Genomic DNA, 19,741 nt, shown 5'->3' on the forward strand with positions numbered 1-19,741 from the left:
AGTGAAATGCAAATTGATTCCTTAGCAGATTTCTAATTTTAAGTATTTTATTTTACAGACACACAGAAAGAAGTGTTGTGAAATTCCCCCTGAGACTCTGAAGACTGAAAGGTAATGTCCAGTGATGTTTTCTTGAATGGGTATTATCTTCTTGAAATGTGTCATAATATTTAAAACCTTGTATTCATTACCTCAGGACATTCTTTTGTTACCTTTAAACATATTAAATTTCTTTTTCTATTGCTACCTACAAGTAATCTAAAATTATAAATATATATGAGACCAAATGGGCAACTCCTGCCCAAAAGCTAGACAAGAAGGTAGGAAGGGACAGGGACTGGTTTAATGGACACAGGGAAACCAGGGTGGAAAGGGGGAGCATGCAACCAATGTCACAAAACAATATGTGTATAAATTTTTGAATGAGAAATTAACTTGAGTTGTAAAATTTCATCTAAAGCACAACAAAATAAAATAAAGTTTGCTTATGTCATCTCAGACTATCTCAGCCTAGTTGGCTATTTCTATACCCTTTCTTCTTTCTGCAGGTTATGTCGTTTTTTTTTTTTTTTAAGTTAGTTTGGAACTCCTCTGATTTTATACCTTGCCTTTTTCTTAGATCGACAAACTGGCTCAAAGCCAAAAAGTCAATACCTATTGCTCTTTGGGAAGATCTTTATAATTAACTATAAGAAAGAAAGCTGCATTTGTTGGGGACAACGAAACAATTTAGATGAAATTTAATGGCTACTGACATCCAGAATTTCAGGCAGGAAGGTTACAATAGACCTGTGTTGCTTCATTGTGTATAAAGAGTTCATAGGGATTGAAGAAGGTTTCTTAGACAAGAGGGGGCTGTAATTACTTTGCTTCTTACATGCATGGTTAGATCTTCCAGCAAGAATAACATGGTAGAGTAATTTATTATAGAAGAGTAAATCACAGATTACATTGGAGGGGGATGGAGTGGTGTGATCCAACCATCAGTTCTGTGAATACATACACTTAAGCATGTGTGATAGCTTGTTTTTAATTTCTTTACACCAGTGCACACCTCAAACATTCCGTTTAGCAGTGGGATATGCAAATTGTTCCAAATGCAGCAGCAGTACTTTCACCTGAATGTCAAAACTGTCAGAGAGCTTTAAATCAAATCTTTATAACATTTTTTAAAAACCAGCCAACCCCAAGACTGAGGCACCAAACTCACTATAAAAACTTGATTCTCGTATTTCCAGAAAGCTCCTGTATATCAACAGGGTAATGTCAAATTTCTAATTCACCTGCTTTCCAATTTTAACCTTTTCAGGATTTTATTTTGTTTGACTTAATTATGATATTTTCTACAAATTAATGATAAATGCCTTGATTAATAAAACCAAATGTCAGAGAAAATGACAACTTGATGAAAAATTAGTACTCGGCAATATTTTAAGTTACAGAAGTACTAAAGATGTACCCTTAAACCTCACACTTCATCAGCTCTTTCTGAAGGTAGGTAGCTAGAATTCTCCTTGCACCTAAGTTTTCACAGCCATATGTGTAGATACATTTTAGCATTATAATTTTCAGAAATTTCCTGCAGTTTTTATTTCTAGCTATTATAGATAGGAATATATCCTTAATTTTTACCTCTCTTTTGCCACATAATATTATTTATTTTTATTTCACAAAATCAATGTAAAGTATACTTCGGGTTGTTTATAGAAATGAAGTTACCATACTAATTATCCGATTAGTAAAGTGTGTGTGTGTGTGTGTGTGTGTGTGTGTGTGTGTGTTTTAAGAGAACTCTTCATGTAAAATGTAATAATTGGTGTTTGGCTATCGGTTAGACTATTAATTTCTTTGGTAACGAGCATTTCAGTATTTATATTTAAAAATATCCAGTAAAAATAATATATACACAGAGAGCACAGCTTTTCAAAGAGAAATTGATTTTTATTTTTGTTTTTAGTGTATCAGGTCTCATTAAAAGGCCTGATTGCAAATAAAGAGCTGTAACTTGCTCTTTTCTTGCAAAATGTTGCTTTTCTCAAAAAATTGAAAAATGAGAGAAATGGCTATTTTATTTTTCCTTTTACTGTAGAGATCAGGGAGTTGAAAGACAAAAATTATCCCATGTGTTTTTCCATTTTCAAAAATACCAGGATGATATTTGAATATGAATGCTTGAATATTCTATTAAATGTTGCATGGAAATAATACTATGAAGGATTCTAGCCTGTGTTGGTTTTTTATTTTCATATTTCAGAGATAAAACTGACAAACAAATGAGGAAAGGCACAGTGACCTCTTCTGTGTTGTGCTTTTGTTTTGTTGGGTTGTTCAGGGATAAAAAGACCCACATGATATACTGTCAGTGAAATGGACTTACTCTGACCATCTGTTCATATAACGACATGATGGTCATACCTATCAACAGAAATTTTTGCCAACTAATGTTAAAATTAGTTGTGTTCTGCAGTATACTGGGAATTTCTAGGTTGGTGTTTCAGGCATGTTGGTATGCACAGTGAGATAAATAAGAATATGTGTTGCTCAGCATCCTGTAAACACACTATATGTCAATCCCAAGGGAAGACATTGTTCGATGGAGATTTCTGATAATATTTAAAATTGGAGATACCCTTAGTTGGCTCCAGGTTTTATTGTTTTTGTGCCTTGCCTGGTTCCAGGCATCCAGTCTGTCCTGGCAAAGCTATTTGATGAGGAGAGGCCACCAACATTGCTGCCTTGACTGCTTACATACCTGCCATGAATAATAACTCTGTCAGCCAGTTAATCATTTTATTGCAACTGTTTCTGTTTCTTCTTAGCTGATCACTGCCCAGAGGAGTTTAAGTTACGTGGTAACACAAAGCTCCTATTATGTTTCTGTACCTGTGTTTGTATGACAAAGTATCAAGTTTTCTTCCCTCACATACCAGTAAATAAGACATACTCCGCTTCTTTGACAGTTCTTAAATTACATATTAAACAATGTAGGGATTTTTTCCTTGTTTATTACAGTTTTCATCCTTTCAGCAATTTCCTTCTGCATATGAACCAATTAACTTTTATTCATTAGTTATAAGATGTGGTTAAAAAACACTAATAGCTATCTCACAACCTATAGTTATATATATTTTTAGTTGAGATTCTAGTTATTTTGGGTAACTACTGTAAAAGAATGTCATCCTTTTACAAAAATGTCTATAAACAAAGGAGAAAGAATGAAACCCAAAATCATCTCTAAGAAACTTTTGCATGGTGTTACATTGTTTGACCCCAGAAGTGAGGAGAATTGAGCGAACCTTACACAGTTTGAATCTTTGATTCCAGGGAGTTGAGTTACAATATTTTAAAGTTGATGCTTGAGTTAACACACACAACAATCAGCTGATGTTCTTTGAAGAATCTAAATCTTACAGAAAATTAAACAGTATTAGACTATGTATCATCTAACAGAAAAAAAAAACTAAAAATGAATGTGTTTTTTAATGGATTTCACATACATAAATTCCCAATTTCAATGACCTATGCTTGGATCATATCTTCTCCCTAAATGACTTTTTAGCACCTTTGGAAACCTCATTCTCCCCTTTCAGCCTACAGTATTTTCTTCTGCAAGTTCAAGTTATGGAAACATATTGGTTTGAAGTGATGTATGCATCTTCCAGCGTTGCCTAATGTATAACTTAAGTACTGGTAGAATTTTTGAATAGGATTCATTTACTTTATTTGTTTCCTTCGGAAATGTACGTTTATTAATTTAATAAACTATGCCCATGAAACACACTGATAAGTAAAGCAATAAAAAAAAGCAAGACAAAGCACAGTTTCCAAGAAGTATGCAAGATTTGCATTTCATGCCTAAATAAATGTGACATTCTTTTTTCCTATTTACGTACCAGTCTCCCAAATATCCAAGTCTCTTTTTGTATCCTTTAGTGATTACGAGATTTTTTTTATTTCTCTAATGAAGTGGGAAGCAGATTAACTTGTTTTCTCTTTCAGAATTAGATTACTTATTGTAGTACTGCTCAGCATTATCTTTGTAATACTCCCCAACCCCACCCGCAACTAATTACTGACTTTCAGAATTAGGGGAAATCTTAGTTATGTGGTAGCTCTATATTTACCAGCGATCAAGGAAGTGTTACTAATACACTTGTCAGTATTAAGAGAATTAAGTAAATAAGGGGCCAGATGGTCAAGCCCAGGGCCCTTCAAGAACCCAGTATGTGTGGGTTGGCTCAACGGAATGACAGAAACATATTAGTAGGCTAAGTGGAGTCAGAGTTAGATTTTCACTTATAAGAAAAAGAGCAGTTTTCAAATGTGTTTTTTTTACGATGTAATGCTTTACATAAGCAGATCTCATTTGTGCTAGTAAGATTTGAGTATACGTGTCCCTGTACGTCAAGAGCCAACAGTGTTCATGTTGGAAGAGCACATACAGGAAACAAAGTAAAGCATTTATCATGTCAGCATTTTGCCAGGACAGAGAAGATGCCTGCTTTGTTCTCCCACAGCAACCTATAGATTTCCTATTAGAGCGTTACTTATTACACTTTATTTATAAGTGAATATTTATCTCCTCTGTTAGACTTATGGCTCGTGATACAAGGAACCTGACCTCTCTGGGCCATGCAGTGTTTGCCAAATTGTGTGGCAACAAGGCACTAGTAAATACTCGCTTAGTCTTTTGTTATGGTAAGAGTATTGTAATAACAGTTATTATAAGATTAATTTATATTAAAGAAATTAAGAAACCAAATTCTTTCTCTTTCCTATGATTAAATTGTCTCTGCATGTACACATACAGAAACATCTTGTTTCCCACTTGAGTTTACACCTTTTCCATTCCTCATCTATTTTAGTTTATCTTGTAACAGTGTACTTTTGGAAGCAATTTTAAATGTTTTTGGTTTCTAGGGTAGATGGATAAGTAAATTGATTAAATATAGTGTACTTTTTCCTGCCTTTTCTCCCCACAATCACTCAAACAATGCTAGAGGAGCAAAGGACCAAATCTGCTAGCCCTAGGCCTTGCTCCTTCTCCTCCTCCCTCCCTTCAATAAAATATTTATTGACTACTGCTCTGTGCCAGGAACTTCCTACACGTTGGATATAGCTCGTGAAAAAAGTGACCTAGTCCTTGCCCTTGAGGAGCTTCTGCTCTAATAGGGAGAATAGATATTAAACGAGTAAACATGACAAACATAGATATACGTTTAATTTGCATACAGTTACAAACATAAGGAAATGACTTATTTCCCTAGCTTTGCTAATTCTGGCATGGGTTTCGGAATTTGGTCTACACTGGAGGAATTATCTTCAACAGCCTTCTTAATAGTGGATTATTTCTAGATTAAAGAATTGCAGAGAAGCCAAATTATTTCAAATTGGGTCTTAAGGGGTGGAGTAGCTTTTAGATAAAGATAAGTTGAAGCCATATTTGCTTCCAAGTTGAGTAATAAAGGTAACACTTTCATAAACCTGATTTACTATATAGGAGCCCTGGTGCCGCAGTGGTTAAGCACTCGGCTGCTAACCAATAGGTTGGCAGTTCGAACCCACCAGCAGCTCCGTGGGAGAAAGATGCAACAGTCTGCTTCCATAAAGAGTTAAAGCCTTGGAAACCCTATGGGGCAGTTATACTCTGTCCTACAGGGTCACTATGAGTTGGAATCGACTCGACAGCAGTGGGTTTGGTTAGGGGTTTGATTTACTATATATGATATAGATCGACTCTATAGGTATTTTCAAATACCAAATTAAAAAATCTTGGGAATTTTCTAGTATTTTAAATAATACAGAAAATAATTATTTCCTTTAAAGATTGTTTATTAATAGTCCAGAGTTAATCTGTGAATTGGGTTTCAGGAATGGTGAAGAAAGAAGAGGTTATTGAAATGAATATTTTTCCCTCCTTTCATTAGACAAGTGTGTGGAATATTTTTGTCTCTGATCAGGTTTTTCATTATGCTCTTTTGGATGTGTGTAGTGTTTGGCCTTTTGGTCTTGCATGCTCATTCAATGGGATTCCAAGCCATTATGCTGGACTTCAGCCTTGTTCTGTAAAAAGTCAATTTCCTCCATCAGCTGTCCACTTGCATATACATTCTTTCCACTCTCAAAAAGATTTTGTATGCATACAGTGTATAATAGATGGATTTGTTAAATTACTCACAGATAATCAGTTTTTTAAAGTTATAATTTGAGCTATAACCTTGCAAACTGTGCATTATAAGGTTTGACCCCTTGGTTCTTCGTTTGACACAACAGCTATTAATTATAGTTTTTAAAGGACATTTTATTTCAGCTAGAATTTGTGCTATGAAAACAGTTTAAGCATTTTCCCTTTAACTTTTGAGAATAGATGCTGAAAATGTATATGCATGTAGGTATATATTATGTACATTCAAATATAATTAATAGCCAGTATACCTATGCATATTATTTGTATTCAAACATACTTTCTGCATTTTTATAGCAGCACATTAAGTCTGTCATACTACCCATAGAGATTTTTATATAATAACCTGTGAATTAACACTAAGGTCATACTTATTTTATATACCTATGATATCAGGATAGGTATGACTTTTAAAATATATTTATCAGAGTGAGAGAGACTCAATTATTATTTGAACCTAGGTTTTTCTCTTTTCGTTTCCTTGAGCAAGGGATACAGAAGTAAGTACTTTTGAAAGTCCTGAAGAGTATTAGAGGTGGCATGGTACAGAAGAACGTAAGCTGGTCAAGTGGCATTTGCAAGTGTGCGCAGCTCAGAGTTCTGAGAGGGAAAGAACATAGCAGAAAGGTCAGTTTAGGTAAGTGCAGAAAGACATCCAGATGTGTGAACACTTTGCTGATATCATCAGTATTTGAAATGGAGGAATTTAGTTGTTTTTTATTGGATTAAAAGGAAGATTTCCGTATATCTGAAAATAACTCAGAGTATACGGTTTTATGTTGCCATTTAATAAAAAGCTAATAATATATAGATGATTTCTTCACTTCCAAAGCAGTTTTTCTCATTTTGTACTAATCTATATTCTTTGTTGCTAAGTTCACAAAATTAAATCAAAATATTATGAAGAAATGAATCTTTAAAAATGGCTGCATGATTTTCTTAAAGGTACACAACACCTTTTTGTATTTCAAGTATTTCAGAAATGGTTAACTTGATTTTGTTCAAACTCTTCTCTAGGCTAAAACCAGCATGATACAGTTCATGACAAAAACTTAATAATTTAGGCAAAGAAATTGAGAACAAAGAACCCTTAAGGAAACTGACTCTTCTATTGTAGTATGGATACTATTGCTTCTAAATCTTTTCCCTGTGAAAAATATTTCCTTCATATGTATGAGTGTATTACTTTAGGAATATTTTTAAATATTTTACTTCATAGAAACATCTTCATTTTAGTTTTAATTATGTTACTACCTTAGTTAACTCTAGAGCTTCGAGTGGTATCTGTCACTAACAAGTTGGCATAATTTTGGAGTGCCTTGTTGATAGTTTTGCGTGAACTTTTGTTTCTTCACCTTGTATGTGTTGTACTTTCTATTCTGGAAATAGCATTACATTTGTAGTTACAGCTGAGTTTCAATTTTGGCTCAACTACTAACTCACTGAGGAAAGTTACTTTAGTTCTCTGATCTCAGCCTGCTTACTTGCAAACGAAAAATATAAAAAACATATATATAGGGTAGGAAAGATAGGAAAAAAAAATACCTATCTCTTGGTATTATAGTTATGATTGGAGATATTATTAATAAATTCTTGAATTTTGTGCCTGACACGTGGAAAGTGATCAATAACTGATAGCTGATTTAGTTTGAGCAAAGTTCACCATTTTTCAAAACGTTGAAACATTTCTTTTTAACAATTTTTATCTTTCTGATAATTTCACTACATTTTCCTCTGATCACCCCATGGGCTTCTTTCTTCTTTTTACTCCGTTCACTATTTTTACCTACCTAATTTGTTGATGTTTACCTTTGTATCTAGAGTTCCCATCTCACCAAAACTAAACTGGAGGGAAAGGGATGATTCCCCAAAAGGAATCAGTGTGCTCTTACGTGAGGAAGGGGAAATTGTTTTTCCAAAGAGCAGAAATGTTCATTATAGCCATGTGTCTAGTCATTTCTAAAATACTATTAAAACAGTATCTAAGCATTAGGAAGTCTTTTTCTGATTAAGTGTATGTTTGGATTGTATTGTTTTCCTTTTAAGTCCATTAGTTTGTGGGTTTTAAAAACTGTTTGCCTCAATTTTTTTTCCCTAAAAGCAAAAGTAAAATCTGGATGTAATAACTAAAGGTAGAATTTTCAAACAGCAGAAAAGCTCTGAAATCAGTTGTAAACAAATTTTTATTCACCAAGTACATTTAATCATGTACAGATTTCACAGAATGCCTTGGGGTATGAATCCACCAACCTCTCCTCCTTCTAGCGTCCATTAATATGTGATCAGTGAGTCTTTGGGATACACACATTTTAGGATTTTTTCCCCCATGGCGAAATTAAGTCTTTGGTCTAAAGATAAGGGGAAATGTTTTACCAAGTATATATGGGAGCTTTGAAAATGGAAAACAGTTTTTGGAGGTTAATAGGCTTAGAGAAATTTGGCTTTATTTATAGAATTTATATTGGCATCATCTTTGCTTGGTAAAGATTCTTCTTTACCTTCTCTTGTTCCTTATATTACTCAAAACCTAATGCTGGATGACATTGAAAATTCTTCTCAGTTTTGTCCCAATCTACTTTTTGAGCCCCTAACTCCCAAACTCCCTCACTCTTCCCATCCCACCTTACTCCTTTTCCCTAAGCACACATTTCTTCCTACTGACTGTAGTATTTGCTGCATTTTAAACACAGAGTTGCTGGGTGGTACAAATGGTTGATGCGCTTGGCTGCAAACTGAAAATTTGGAGGTTTGAGTCTACCCAGAGGCACCTTGAAAGAAAGGCCTGACGATCTACTTCTGAAAAACCAGCCATTAAAAACCCTATGAGCACAGTTGTACTCTGACACACGTGAGGTCACCATGAGTCCGGATCTACTCCCCAGCGACTGATTGATGTGTTGCCATGCTATGACTCAGAATCGACTCAACGGCCGTGGGGAATGAGGTTGCTTTGTGTCTTTGCTCTTACTGTTCCCACTGCCTGCCATGCCCTCCCTGTGCCCCAGAGAGAACTGCTGCCTCTCTAGTGGACGCTTTATTTGTCCTCTGATACAGAATCAACAGATCTTTTCTCAAAAGAACAAAAAAAAACCAAACCCGTTGCCATTTAGTCAGTTCTAACTCCTGGAGATCTTTTCTCAGCATCCCTTTAACATATTCTCACATAATATAGCATTATCACATAGTATCATAGTTTTTTCTTAAGTGTGTTTTGCTTCCTAGATGGTAAGCTCCTTGAGAGCAGGGAGTAGTATCTCGTTTTCATTTTTGCGCTTAGCTCAGACCCAAACCCGTTGCTGTTGAGTTGACTCAGACTCATAGCAACCCTATAGGACAGAGTAGAACTGCCCTGTAGAGTATCCAAGGCTGTAATCTTCATGGAAGCAGACTGCCACATCTTTCTCCTGTGGAGCAGCTGGTGGGTTTGAACCTCTCACCTTTCTGTTAGCAGCCAAGTGCTTAACCACTGTACCAGCAGAGCTCCTTTAGCTCAGAGCAGGAACTCAATGTTTATTGAGTTGGTTAGCCTATCAGCAAATTGGAGAAACCACATTATCAATTGTATTCAGAATTTATACTACACAAACATAGCAAAAAAGGATTCTTTAAAAAAATATGAGTACTGAGTTTCCCTTGGCTCGTTACGTGATTTTCTTTAGGTCTGGGTATCTGTTTTAGTGTCTATTTTTAATAGTTGCAGTAAGAAAATGGAAGTTTTGTCTTGTACTCTAAAATAAAGTTAAATACAATTTTAAGACAAAAGACATCTTTTAACTCAAAAAAATATATAAATAAAAGGGAGGTGGGGGACTAAACCAGTGATTTCTCTAAGGAGTTTTAGATATTAATACTTGAAATAATAACATTGAAGGATTAATACAGAAAATATTCAAAGTGTGTAATACTCTATAAGTTTATACTAACCATTATTGATGATTGTTCTTAGTTTGAAATAGCTTTTTATACGTATAGACTTATCCAGTATCTGGAATTTAGGCAATAATTAGCCTCTCCAATGGCTCTGGCTTAGAAAGCATTATAAATAATAGCTCCCTTCCCAAAGAAAGATGCTGTTGTGTTAAGGCTGCATTCATTTAATGGTGTCTCAGCTGGAACAGGTACCTTCCTTGCTTGTTCTCCAGGAGCAGCTCTATAGCTTTAAGCACTGAGTATACAGTACACAGTGGCACTGTTAACAAACCAGAATGAGGCCAAGGGAAAACTCATCCAGGATCCACACACCTAAATGCAGTTAGTAAACAGACACTAACTCTCATTAAGCATAATTAAACCTAATATTGACTGTAAACTGTTACTTACCTTAAACTTCTCTGTAGAGAGTGTGGAAAGGGATTAACCTAGCGGACTGGGACATTAATTACTGCCTCTTTCCCATTAATGTTACCATCAAGAAGGACTATATTCATAAATAAAACATAGGAGGGATTGAGAGACTTAAAGTATGTAAATTCATTTTATAAATAGGAAAGAAAAGTCTAAATTTAAAATAATAATTATAATAAGTGAGTTGTGAGTGATGCCATCCCCGGTAAAATGGAACTCTGGCTAATTACCACAAAAACATAGGCTAAAAGAATCGCAGAAATGTACCTTTGCCTTCTGACTGACAACCTGCTTCACAGGGGATACTGGTTAGCTGAGTGCGCTCTCTTTCATGCACAGCTTCCTCCACTTGCTTAAACTAACAGTGGGAGTTGAGGAGATGATGAAGGGACTTGGGAGAAATAGAATTCCTTTTCGTTTTTCCCCAGTCATTAATAGTTCTTTATTTGTGAAATTGATTGTAATGATTGTAATAAACGTTGTTTGATTTCTCTGCAAGAAGCCACATTGCTGTTTTTTGTTCAGTCAAAATGGCCTGGTAACTGGTCTCCTGCTAGTATTTAATAATCTCCTTCTTGGGTGCAATCTAAAGAGTATGCTGTGAAGGATATAACAATGTCAGCTAAATTTAAGCTCGACCGTTAAGTTTTTATATTATACTGCTGCCCCTGGGGGCGGCAGGGGGAGGCCAGGATCCAGGAGATAAGAATTTAGAGAAAAGCAGAGTAATGACAATGCAGACTTATCTACCAGCCTTAGAATTCTCTTCAAAATCTATCAGGCTATCTGAGGTAAGTGTATACTGTTACCTGTTACTACTTTTCCCTTTGCTTTCCAGCAGTGGACTATATACTCACATCTGGACTTTCTTATTACTTCAGGGTGGGGTTCTAATATTTGGAGCTGAAATTCCACATACAATCTTGCTTAGGGTTGCAGTATTATATTTCTGCCAGGCTCCTAACCAGGTCTTAGTGCTGCCATGCTACATTTTATTTTTTAGGTGCTTATAGGGTCGCTATGAGTCAGAATTGACTCGACGGTAATGAGTTTGGTTTATTGGTATGAGCATCGGAGTAAAACAGTAGTTTTACTGTTGGAAAATATGGAAAAGGGATCCTAGAAACTAAGTCTAGAGCAGGTTTTTTTTTTTTTTTTTTTAACTGATTGTAAGATTTCATTTTAGAATAAACCCTATTTTTTTTATGAATTTAAAGCTAGTTTCACAGCTTATGAGATGAACTAGTGCAATAGAAATAATTAATGGACAAAATCTATCCTCCATTTCCCCCATTGAACAAAAATTCACAAACTGGTTGGATGACAAAAGATGAACAAAAACTGAGAGTAAGAGTACTTCTACCCTCTGTTCTTGTGACAATCGTGACATTACGGAATAACCATAACAATGGAACTCTGATCAATCAGACATATTTATACAGAATTAGCGTTGGCTTCTGCTCTATATTACCTTCAGTTTTACATGAACTTTTATTATCTGTGCATATCAAACGAGATATGGTGAATGAACAAAGAAGCCCTGTTATGAGACAAGTACTATTTGACATTTTGGGAAGCTCTTATTATAGGGTTTCCTCTTAAGTGAGAACAACGGGAAGGTTGTCATTAGTTGCACTATTATAGACACTCTGGATTTTTAAAAACAGAAATGGATCCCACTTTTTTCCTTGAAGAAGATTCATCAGTTCGAACAATCACAATGATCCAAGCTTCTAACATCTCTGTGTTTTATCATGGGAAGCAATGACCTCATAAGACATCTCTTAAGATAATTGTTTTTCCCTTGATTTGCAGAGCTGTATGGCTCTCTTAATTTTTTAAAAATGCCTAATCATTTCTTAGACTTCTGGAAAATCTCTGATTAAACTGCATAACTCTTGGAAGGTCTACCACAAACCAGATGCCTTGTTTTGTTTTTTTTTTGTCCTACAAGAAGACAGCTCTAAGTAAGTTCTTTTGAAGCCTTCTTACCATACTTATGACAGGCCTGACTGGGAATTATGATTTTAAAAAAAGGGTGATTATGGATAATATTGAATCTCCTCTTAAAACCACTAGCCCTGTACCTTCAGAGACTGACTAGTTTTCATGTATTTGTTTTCTCTGCAGCTTGGAATAAAATTTTAAGTCCAAAGAATAAAAATAGCATCAGCTGCCTGAGTAGAGAGAACATTCTCAAAGTGGAGAAAGCAGAAATCAAAATTTCTGCCAGTGGGGCCTTTTCAAATTACCTGTTCCCCAGTTGAAAATTATTAGTATAGACTCTGATCTATAGCAAAAAATACCTGAAAATGCTTTGAACAATTGAAAATGTATCAGTTTTTAATCCTTTAAAAGTATCCGTGAAATTTTTGTAATTGCAAAAGTTCCCTCTATCCCGTCACTTCTCCTGAGCTTTATGTTAACAGTTTGGGGATTGAGTGGAAAAACAAGATAACATATAAGCCACATTGGAGTTTAACACATGTGAAAAGAAGCCTAACTTTCTAAAGGAGCCACAACAAACCATTAAACTTCTAATTACCCATCTATCCTGAATAGCAATTGGATAGATAAAACTGTTTTGTACCTTGAACCACTTAAACTGAATCCTTTGAAGACTTACATATTTATTTGCTTGCTTGTTTGTTTTCTAATGTCTTCTGTTATACATATTTAATTTAATTTTAGAAAGTGAGTCAAAGTGACTTTTTCCCGTGGCCATTCTCCTGTCTCTTAAGTTGGGGGACAATTAAAACCTATTTAGAATAGGAGAGAAGAAGATCTTGGCCTGGAGTCAGAGATGTCTTAGCTTTGAACCTTATGATGTGATGTCTTCTCATTTTTCTGGCCATAGCCAAGCCATTCATTTAATACCATGTTACTCCATGTACCTTTTTAATTACTTACAAAGCACTTATCTTTCAAATAGTGCTTGGTGGTGGTTCAAAGCAGTGTCTATTTTCACATGTCCTCACTCCAGTTCCAGATTCTGTAATGTTGGGGGCAGGGAATATATCATTTATAACTTTGTATCCTCTTTAGTGCTTTGGACAGTACAGGTACTCAGTGCATTTTTTAAGATGATTCTAGCTAAATGTAGACAAGCTGAGGTCAGTGAGGAGGCATTAAATTGAAAGGTAGCTGGGTGGATTTTCTTACATCAGAATGCAATTCATCTTAATTTTCAGATACATAAAATTTTCCAGGAATTGATTTCACCTTTGACCCATAAATCACTAGTTTCCCCCAGGAGTCAATTATGTGTATCTCACCTGTGACCTAAAAGCTAGCTAAAGCTAGCTTTGCTTTCAACTTGTAGTATGCCTTTAGTAACAAATGCATCCTTTCATTCATTTAGAAACATTTATTAGTGCTTAGTATGTGTCACACATAGAGATATAAAAATGAAAATATAAGATGTCTGCTCTCAAGAGATCTACGGGTTGCTGAGGTCTCAAACACAATGGAATTCTATAAGCACTGATACCTTAAGAGAGGCCTAAAGAAGTTACCATGAAACTTGAATTTTACTTAGGACATCAAGGAAGGATTCATTAGAAAAGATAATACTTGAATGGAGATTTGAAGTATGAATAAGAGTTTGTTAAGTGATGGGAGGTAGGGAGGTGGTTGCGTTCGGAAAAGAATATTCTAGGAAAAGAGAACAGCATGCATGAAGGCCCACAGGATTAAGAAAGCCTGGCTTAATCAGAAATGGCTGCAGAAGTAAGGCATAAGGCTGGATGGGTAATGTTGGCCAGGTTATAAAAGGCCATAAATCTTGTGCCAAGGAGATGGGATTTTATCCTTTCACTGTTGGCAAGTTATTGGAAGATGAATGTAAATCAATATAGTCAAGAGCTCGGAAATATAATTTACATCACATGATGACCAAATAGGATGGAGGATGACAGAGGAGTAATGAATGGCAGATTCCTAGCTTCGGTGAATTTTAGTGCCGTTCCTAAGAATAGAAAATGCAGGTATCTTACACTGATGGAAATGTTCTTGTTTATGGTCAATCTTTCCACTCTTATCTCCTCTCTCCTTCTCTAGAATCTTATGATATTGATATTTCTTTTTCTATCTTGGTGTTTTCTATCATGGTATTTTCAATCACCTCATATGCATGCGAAAGCTGGGCAACAAATAAGAAAGACTGAAGAAGAATTGATGCCTTTGAATTATGGTGTTGGCAAAGAATATTGACTATACCATGGACTGTCAGAAGAATGAACAAATCTGTCTTGGAAGAAGTACAGCCAGAATGGTCCTTAGAAGCAAGGATGGTGAGACTTTGTCTCATGTACTTCAGACATGTTATCAGTAGGTACCAGTCCCTAGGGAAGGACGTTGTCTTAGTTATTTAGTGCTGCTATAACAGAAATACCACAAGCAAATGGCTTTAACAACAGAAGTTTATTCTGTAACAGTCTAGTGGACCAGAAGTCTGAATTCAGGGTGTCAGCTCCATGGGAAGGCCCTCTCTCTCTGTTGGCTCTGGAGGAAGGTCCTTGTCATCAGTCTTCCCCTGGTCTAGGAGCTTCTCAGTGCAGGGACCCTGGGTCCAAAAGAGACACTCTGCTTCTGGCAGCTACCTTCGTGGTGGTGTGATGTCCCCATGTCTCTCTGCTCGCTTCTCTCTTTTATATGTCAAAAGAGATTGCCTTAAGACACAACCTAATCTTGTAGATTGAGTCCTTCCTCATTAACATAACTACAGCTAATCCTACCTCATCAACATCATAGAGGTAGAATTTACAACACATAATAAAATCACATCAGATAACAAAATGGTGGACAATCACACAATACTGGGAATCATGGACTAGCCAAGTTGACACATATTTTTTGGGGGGACACAATTCAATCCATAACATTCTACCCTTTGACCCCCAAAAAATCATCTCCTTGCCATATGTAAAACACATTCACCTCCTCATATCATAGCAAAGTCTTACATCAACTTTAAGTCTAAAATCCAAATACTCCTTTTCATCTGTGAAATCTAGAATACAGGTTATATGATTCCAAGGTACAAGATACAAGGAACAGGCACAAACTAGACATTTCCATTAGAAATGGGAGAAATTGGAGGGAAAGAAGGGATTAACAGGCACCAAGCAAGTCAGCAGAACACATTACATTAGCCCTCAAGGCTTGAAAGTAATCCTCTGTTGTCTGAGACCATTTACACAATGGCCCTGCCCTCCAGACTCTAGGTATTGACCACACTTTCCGGATTCTGCTTGGAGGCCCCTCGGCACTGAGGTTCAGCTCTGCCTTCCAAGCCCACTGAAATGACAACTCTGCTGCATCGAATTTGGGTGGCTCCATTCTCCTAGTCCATCTGAGTGGCAACTCCACCCTTTGAGACACCAGAGGTCATGGCTCTATGGAGACTGAGGCAGCTCTGCTTCCTGTGTTGCTTGGCCTCTCGACCTCTCAGGCCTCATCATCCAAGTCTGCCCTGTTGGGGCAAGTGTTCCAAAGCTTCTTAGCTCCACTGATGGGTGCCTAGAGGCACCCCACTCTACCAGTAAACTTTAGCTGGAAGGCCCTCAGCTGTCTTGCTCCATGGGTCAACAAGCCTAGCTCCACCGATAAGTGCTTGGAGGTACCCTGCTCCACCAGGAAGCCTCCTGCGCAAAGGCATTCAGCTCTAATGCTTCATGGATCGGCTCCAGCGCTGCCTCGCGCTGGTCTCCTGGTTCTGCTGCTGCTGTTTCTCTGCTGCTGCCTTTTCTCTGCTGCTGTCGTTTCTCTGCTGCTGCTTCTCGCTGTCTGTGCTGTCCCCAGTGTAACAGCTCTCCTCACTTGCTTCTGAGTCCTCACCAGAATTGTCTTTGATGTCCATAATTCAACCAACAGTCTCTTCAAGGCAGTCTTAAAACTCTTCCAGCTTCTATCCATTCACAGTTTCAAAACCACTTCCACATTTTAGGCATTTGTTAGAGCAGCACCCTGCTCCTGGTACCAAATTCTGTCTTCGTTATCTAGTGCTGCTATAACAGAAATACCACAAATGGATTACTTTAACAACAGAGTTTTATTGTCTCATATTCTAAGAGGCTAGAAGTACGAATTCAGGATGCCAGCTCTAGGGGAAGGCTTTCTCTCTCTGTCGGCTCTGGGGGAAGGTCTTGACATCAGTCTTCCCCTGTTCTAGGAGCTTCTCAGTGCAGGGACCACTCTGCTCCTAGCACTACTTTCTTGGTAGTATGATGTCCCCTTCTCTCTGCTGGCTTCTCTCTTTTATATCTCAAAGGAGATTGACTTAAGACACAACCTAATCTCCTTGATTAGATCTCCTCATAAACATAACTGTTGCTAATCCCACCTCATTAACATCATAGAGGTAGAGTTTACAACACATAGGAAAATCACATCAGATGACAATGGTGGACAGTCACACAATACTGGGAATCATGGCCTAGCCAAGTTAGTATACGTGTTTGGGGACACAGTTCAATCCATTACAGAAATCATGCTTGGTAAAGTAGATGGTCAGCAAAAAAAAAGGAAGACCTTCAACAAGATGGATTGACACAGTGGCTACAATAATTGGCTCAAACATAGTAATGATTGTGAGGATGGTGCAGGACTGGGCAGTGTTTTGTTCTGTTGTAGATAAAGTCACTATGAACTGGAACCAAATCAATGGCACCTAACAACAACAACATATTTAGCTTCTTAACTAAATCATTTTTAAAATGCTCTAAACATGTTCAGTTGTCTCCTTTTTAAAAACAGACCAAATAAAACACTCCCTTGATGGTCTACACCCTCGCTACTTTCTTCTCTCTTTTTCCCTTCTATAACTAGACTTCTCCAAAGAGATGTTTATGCTCTTTTTCCATTTGCTCACCAATCCATTCATCATTTCACTCCTGTCTGGCTTCTGAAGCCTCTATTACTTCACCAAAATATCTCTCATTGAAGTCTCATCGAGTTGTGCTGGGCTTTGCCCATTGGACCTTTCCATGGTATCATGCTCTGCAGCCTATGTTCCTTGGCATTACCTTGCTGTCTCCTTTGCAGCTATATTCTCATATCCAAAACAAACAAACAGTTGCTGTCGAGTTGATTGGTGATCTCAGGGGTTGTAGAGTAGAATTGTGCTCCACAGGGCTTTGAAGGCTGTGACCTTTTGGAAGCATATCACCGGGCCTTTCTGCCAAGGGGCCTCGGGGTGGTTTTGAACCATCAGTTTCTTGGTTAGTAATCCAGAGCTTAACCATTTGTACCACACAGTGACTTCTTATTCCCAGCTATTAAATGTTGGAGCCCCTCAAGGCTGAATCCAAAGCCCTTCTGATGATGCCCAGCATTTTGGACGTCTTTCTAGCTGTAACACATTGAGATGGTTTCAGAGAATGCATGATAATTCTTTGAAGGTCATTTTTTTCATGTTGTTCTTTACACTAAAAACCAAAACCTCATTGCCACTGAGTCGACTCCGACTCATAGTAACCCTGTTAGACAGAATAGAACTGCCACATAGGGTTTCCGAGGAGCACCTGGTGGATTCGAACTGCCAACCTTTTGGTTAGTGGCTGTAGCTCTTAACCACTATGACACCAGGGTTTCCTCTTTATACTAAGAGAGGTATAATACTTAGCACATGCCTATAGGGGAGCTCATATTGTACCTTTTGTTTCAATTTGGACCAAACTGGAGGAAAAAAAAAAAAAAAAAAAACCACTACCCTCGAGTCGATTCTGACTCCTAGCAACACTATAGGACAGAGCAGAACTGCCCCATAGGGTTTCCAAGGCTGTAAATCTTTGCAGAAGCAGACTGCCATATCTTTCTCCCACAGAGCATCTGGCTTATAAAACCTGCCTGCTATTTATATCCTTTAATTTGGGGCAATTATTGATCTTCCTTGTGTCTCAGTTTCTTAATCTGTAGTATGTGGGGAGCCGTTCCAGCTCTTTAAGAGTCCATGATTCTGTGGTTTGGTATTTTATTACCTAAGAGGATAGTGAAATCTAGAAGATGTGCAGATGACACTTTGGACTCCATTATCGAAGTTTTACAAAAGTGTTTACTGGTCTTTTCCATATCTGTACTTCATACTTTACTTCATATATCTGAGATAGTTATGTGCTTGTGGAAATATATATTCCTAATTCCATGTTGACTAAAAATTTCTTTGCACTGTTTTGCTGTGAAAAATTATCAAAAGTTTTTTGAAAATTGGAATATGTTGTGTGGTCTGGTTACCTCATTTACAAATAGTTCTCTAACCCCACATGAAGCCCAGATATGATAGGCTCAATTTACCAGGTTGGGCTTAAGCTTTTCAGGGGCCTTAAATACTTTTGTACAGATTCCCACTGTTTGTCTTTGGTTACCAAGACTATTTCTAAACCTTTATTGTGACTGGGTCACACTCCAGTCTTTCTGTACTCGATCAATGTGGCCACTTGTAAGGACAGGTTAATCAGATACTCTAGCCTCAGTTTTACTCTTGATTACTTCCCATTTAGTGCCAGCGATTAATCTGAATCTAACTTATTAAGTTTAGAATGACCTTTGTTTTTGTCATTACCTTGAATCTAAAACCTCCTAATTTGCGTGCTTCAAAATGTATTTGAGGCATGGAAATTTCACTGATGTTTTCCTAGCATATATATGTGTATGTGTGTACATACATGTGTTTTTTTTAATTCACTTTTTAATTTAGTAAAACTGATCTTTCCCTACTTGTTTGCTAGCTGATTCATTCCCTTTGAATTATAAAAATCAAAATAAACAATAAACAAAAAAACATGCATTTAGCATTAGTTTTGGTGTCACTTGCAAATTGGGTCTCATTTTTCTTTTTAAGTTTTTTTTATTGTATTTTAGATGAAGGTTTACAGAACAAATAGTCTCTCATTAAACAGTCAGTACACTTACTATTTTATGACATTGGTTAACAACCCCATGACACAACATGTCAACACTCTCCCTTCTCAACCTTGGAGGACCTTTTTCTTTTCCTTTTTTTTTAGTGAAAATATATACATAGCCAAAGATAACACCATTTGAAAAATTTCTATATGTACAATTCAGTGACATCAATTACATTCTTCCAGTTGTGCTGCTATTCTCACTATCCTTTTCCAAATTATTCCATCACCATTATCTTCAACTCACTGCCCCCTAGGCTTCCCATCAAAACTTTTGACTTGCTGTTGTCAATTTGATCTCACATAGATA

General features: G+C 36.8%; 1 protein-coding gene across 9 annotated transcripts in view; it reads left to right on the forward strand.

Moving 5' to 3' along the window:
• The window catches only part of ZBTB20 (zinc finger and BTB domain containing 20), a 920,614-nt gene that overhangs the window by 180,685 nt on the left and 720,188 nt on the right, over positions 1 to 19,741 (forward strand). For all 9 annotated transcript variants that reach the window (XR_002823602.1, XM_023728689.1, XM_023728690.1 and 6 more), the window contains one exon: positions 59 to 111. The gene's annotated coding sequence lies outside the window, so the exon portion shown is untranslated. The remainder of the gene's footprint in view (positions 1 to 58; positions 112 to 19,741) is intronic.

Source organism: Trichechus manatus, unplaced genomic scaffold, assembly GCF_000243295.1.
Source record: "Trichechus manatus latirostris isolate Lorelei unplaced genomic scaffold, TriManLat1.0 scaffold00026, whole genome shotgun sequence".
Lineage (NCBI taxonomy): Eukaryota > Metazoa > Chordata > Mammalia > Sirenia > Trichechidae > Trichechus > Trichechus manatus.